Raw genomic sequence first — 5,167 nt, 5'->3', positions numbered from 1 at the left:
AAAGGCAGCTTCTGTCCGTGATGAGAAAATGGAAATCGCAGGCAGAGGCCGAAAACTCATTCTGCCAGAATCTCCAACGATCTCCAGAGTAATCGTGCCCGTCTCTCGAATCACGAGGTGCACAGTGACAGCCCCGGGTTTTCCTAGGAGGGTCAGATGGGTGCATTTTTTTAATTGGCCTCATTTCCAAGCAATGTGCTTGCCCTGCTGCTTTAATCCCAGCCCTGTGCCCCAGCAGCAACGCCTCGTAGCTCCTCGTCTCTTACAAGCAAATGCAGCTTCTCCATCGGGAACCAGCAACCCCGCTCCCTCTCTTGCAAACGGGCTTCTTATCAGAGGACTGATCCGCTGTGGGTGAACTTGCATTTCTCTTGCATAAGAGAGCAATTTCCCAAAGAAGGAAAAAAAAAGGAGGAGGAAATCAAACTGCTGGCTGCTCCTTGTTCCCATATTAACATCTCCAGCCTCCGCTCCTGAAGATAATGGGAAAGAAGTGGCTTTACATCACAGGACGGATATCAGTCCTGCAGGCGCCTCTAAGAGGCAGAGGGTTTCCTCGCATTTGTTTTATTTGGATGGAAATCACAAGAGGGAACAAAATCTCGGACAATTTTAAGGGCTCCTCCAGGCAAAATGATAACTTTCTGATGAAATCTCCAAGCAGGTTAAAAGTCAACCATGATTAACAAATTAGAAATCTCCGCCATTATAGCTAAATATAAATTAGCAGGGGCTGGCGTCGTGGTGCAGTAGGTTAAGCATCCCATATGGATGCCAGTTCAACTCCTGACTGCTCCACTTCCAGTCCAACTCCCTGCTAATGTGCCTGGGAAAGCAGCGGAAGATGGCCCAAGTCTCTGGGCCCCTGCCATCCACGTGAGAGGCCCAGAAGAAGTTCTTGACTCCTGGCTTCTGCCTGGCCCCAGCCATTGTGGCCATCTGGGGAGTGAACCAGCAGATGGAAGACCTCTCTGTCTGTAACTCTGACTTCCAAATAAATAAATGTTTATTAAAAGGGAGCATGGCACTAGACACTCTAGGAAATGGATATGCCACATAGGAATGGAATCGTCTGGTTTTACAAAAGAAGCTAGAAGTCTATAGACGTTGAGCTGAAGTTGCTTGATCTTTAAATTGTGGAAACCAGCATGCTGTCTCCCAAGCAGCTGCAGAAAGGCTGTGAGCACCGGGCAGCCCTGCTTCCTGGCCACCCCCACTTCCACCAGGACACGCCCACTCCAGGCTTCTTCCTCAGCTGTCTCCAGGGCCTTCTGGAACCCAAAGAAGGTGCTGGCTACTGGGCCAGTTTCTGGGGCTCCTCTAAGTCTTGCATATTCCTGGGCTGTGGGCATCAAGAAATTGGGATCAGCGTGTTTCGCCAGCAGCTCAGCCCTACCACTGGACAGTAGGGCCTTGCAGCGGGCAGAGGCCAAAGCCAGCTGGTCACTTTCCAGGGCAGAAGCCAAACAGCACACCCATCATCCCGGGAACACTGCCAAAACCTCCCACCCTCTTGCTCCTCACCAGGGTGCACAGTGATGGAGACACCAGGGATTCAGTCCCTTTAATGCCCCTTCCCCTCCAGGCTCTGCTGTGCCTCTGAGCACCACAGCACCCTCCACCCATTCACTCTATAGAGACAGAGTGCAGGCTCAGTCTGTGCAGGCAACTTGAGGAGGGCTGGAGGCTGAACCTGCCCCCACCCCCTGGAGCTCCTCCAATCTCCAAGCAAGTGATGCTGGGCATCAGTGTGTCCGGAAGGAAAAGAAAGGACAGCGTGTGATGGAGCCAGGTGCTCATGTGTGGGAGGGAGCAGAGCCCTAGGGAGCGGTTTTCAACCCAGAGCCCCGTGATGGGATGTGCAGAGAAGGAGGAAGGCCCCGGTGGCTGTTCCATGAGGACAGACGGGGCGGTGGGCGCTCCCTGGTGGGTGGCTGCTACAGGGGCCCAGGAGGAGGCGTGGAAGGAGGGTGGTGGCTTGCCGTGGGCAGTTTTGGGCTATATTTAGGAGGAGTTGGTGGCAGTTTGGACGAGTGAGTGGGCAGGGGACAGGCTGCTGCCTGCCCCTGTGGCTCGTGGTGCCTGTGCTGAGGTGGGGACTCCTGGGGGCATCAGGGGCAGTGCTGAAGCAGCCTAGGCAGCTGCATCCCACCAATGCGTTCCCCCAGCACTTTCCTCTCTCTGCCAAGGTCTGCGTCAAATGCTCCTTCCTCGGGCCCAGACATCACCATCACCATCCAGCAGCACCTGGCTGCAGGTTCTAGGCAGACCTGCTTCAGCATAGCCCTAGGCAACCACCCAAGGAGAGGCCCACTGTGCCCAGGCTACACAGGGCCAACATCTGGACCCCTAAGCAGGGCCTTCGTGCACCTACCCCCATGCACCTGTTCTTGATGAGCTCAGTGGTGGTGGACCAGACAGAAGTGCCAGGCAGGATACTGAGGTCAGAAACAACAGCTCCAGCAGGTAGCTCGTCTGCACCAGCTACTGGATCTTCTCTGGCACAAACTGCATGTCGCTGGAGCAGTCACAGATGAAGATATCAGAGAGCTCAGGCACTCAGCTCAGGGGGTCATCTGCCAGCTCCGGTGTCCGCGGAACACTGCTGTCTACAGCCGCCACCTGTAAGGGCTTCTCACAGCCCTGTCGCTGGCAATCCTCCTGGATGCAGGGGCCCAGCTCAGACAGTAGGCTCTAGCGGCCAAGCACAGCCACCAGATCGAGCAGGTGGTCCACCCAGGTGCTGGGGAGACCCTACCAGGCATCCAGCAAGCTAGTCCACTGTGGGGTGGGTGTATGTCTCCAGCAGCCAGATCTCCAAGAACAAGAAGCCCACTTCCCTGGCCAGCGCACTCCAGAGGGGCAGTCACCTGTATGTGCATGTGCGTTGCCGCATGCACAATTTGAAGTTGAGCCCAGCCAGAGGCAGGAAGGACAGGGAGCGCCAGGGGCTGTGTGGAGCACCGTGGGCTGCATGCAGGAGAAGGCACTTACGGCTTGTTTGCTGCCAGGGCCCGCACCTGCCCATCAAAATCAATGTTTTTGGATTCCATGTACAAGTAAGGGCATGCAGCATTTGTCCTTCTGTGCCTTGTTTATTTCATTGACATAATGTCCTCCAGTTTCATCCATGTGTGTCATTTGAATAATTATACCCTGTGTTATGGCTGAATAGTATTCCATCGGTATGCCTACCACATTTTCATTGTCCATTCTTCCATCAATGAACCCCTCGACTGGTACCACATCACAGCTTTTGCTACTGCCCTTTTCCATGGAACCTGAGCTCCATGGCCCATCTCTGTCCCGACCACTGTGACTAACACTCATTTCCACTGTCCCCTTGGCCCTGTTGACCCTGGTCAGCATCTAAAGTGGGCAGGCAGCTTTCAAATAACCTGCTGCGGGGTGATCATAACTGTGTCGATGAACTTGAAGGCAACGCCCAGTGAGTGAGTTCCAGGAACCACCTGGCTCACCTTTGCCACCCTCCAGGGCACGGCAGTATGCCTTACACAGAGCCGATGGGAGAAAGCTGTGGTCGTTGGCATTGTCTCTGCCAGGACAGACTCGGAGATACACGAGGGTCCTTCAAAGAGTTCATGGAGGGGTGGGTGTTTGATGCAGCACTTCGGCTGCCGTATGGGAGGCCCACATGGCAGGGTCTGAGTGCAAGTCCCAGCTCTGCTCCTGATTCCAGCTTCCTGCTGGTACACACCTTGGGTGCAGCCATGATGCTTCTGTCCCTGTCACTGACCTTGGAGGCCTGGATGGAGTTCCCAGCTCCAAATGTCGGCCTGGTCCAGCAGCAGCTGATGCGCACATTTGGGAAGTGAACAAGCAAATGGAAGACTGATCTCTTTCTGTCTCTCTGTACCTCTCTCTCTCTCTGCCCTTCAAATAAATAATATTTTTTTAAAAATCATGTGAAAATAGCATTAAAAGATAAGTTTATTTTGGTGCAAAGACATATTTTGAAATCCATGCATAGTTTTTTCCTAAAGTGCATTTTCCATGTATACGTGGGATCTCCAAAAAGTTCATAGACCATGCAGATTCTCATTTGATTCCATCTGCATGGGCTTTTGGACATGTCCTGTATGTTCCCAAAGCAGCAGGTGTGTTCCTTATCTAGCCCTAAATAGACGAGCACCCCCTGAGGGCAAGGTTGGCTTCCCTCACCCAGCAGCACCGAGGTTTGCCACAGCACTCAGCACGCAGAGCCCCACAGCCCTTTATTCACTGACATCTTCAGTGTTGTGGAAAGGATAAAACTGACCCATCAGACAGACCTGCGTGCAAGTGGAGATTCCAGCCCTTAGCAGCTGCACCGTGGGCAAGGCATGGGTCTGGGTCCAGGAGAGGAAGAGGCCACCAGCAGGTTCAGAGCAAGGATTTACTATTGAGCTTGTTTTCCCACAGTGTGGGAGAAGGAAGGTCTGGAGTGGGCGGTGGAGGGTCTGAGGACCACCAGTCGATTGGTCTAGGGTGCCAAGGGAGCTACTGGGAGGGAAGCCAGGTCTGCTGTTAAGAGTGAGGGTGGGCAGGAAGAGCTGGACACAGACCAGCAGGTGACAACCACCCCGGGACACCTGCTGGCACCTGGGTGTCTCACTGTCACCACAGCCAACGAGGCTGGTCTCAGAGAGTGGTGGCCACTGCTCCCCTCTCTGTACAGATCCCCACGGGCAGGGCTCTTTTAGTCAGCTCAAACCAGAGCCACGTGGGGAAGGGGGTTCTGACCACCTTCACACAGTGTAAAGCACTGAGGCCAAGTATTGGACCTCCCGGACCCTCTGTTTGCTCATCCAAGAAATGGGCACATGGATACTTAGCACAGGCTCTAATCTACGACAGCACTCGATTAGTACTTATTAACTCTTCCCTGTTGCCATGGCGGTGCCTTGAAGAATTTCCCTCCACAAAGCCCAGGGCAGTGACCTCTGAGGGCTGCCCCAGCTACATTTAAAAATCTGGAGTTTTGAACACCATGAAGTCACACCGTACGGGAGTGGACTAATATCCGGTGCTAGAGTAGTTCGCAAAACCAGATCTACCTGCAGGATAACGCGCTTTGGAGCTCATTTCCCATTTCCCGCTGGGCCTGTTTCCAGGGTCCTACTGACGTCACAAAGGGACAGGCATCATCCGAGCCACCCCCGGCAGC

General features: G+C 53.9%; 1 pseudogene; it reads right to left on the bottom strand.

Annotated features, from left to right (window-relative positions):
• Nucleotides 1-1,294: 1,294 nt before the first annotated feature.
• LOC127490778 (myeloid differentiation primary response protein MyD88-like) lies at nt 1,295-3,053 on the bottom strand (annotated as a pseudogene).
• Between the last annotated feature and the right edge of the window lie 2,114 nt (nt 3,054-5,167).

Source organism: Oryctolagus cuniculus, chromosome 6, assembly GCF_964237555.1.
Source record: "Oryctolagus cuniculus chromosome 6, mOryCun1.1, whole genome shotgun sequence".
In the NCBI taxonomy this organism is placed as follows: domain Eukaryota; kingdom Metazoa; phylum Chordata; class Mammalia; order Lagomorpha; family Leporidae; genus Oryctolagus; species Oryctolagus cuniculus.
Note: the sequence above shows the minus strand (reverse complement) of the source record. Positions and strands in the feature narration are given on the sequence as shown.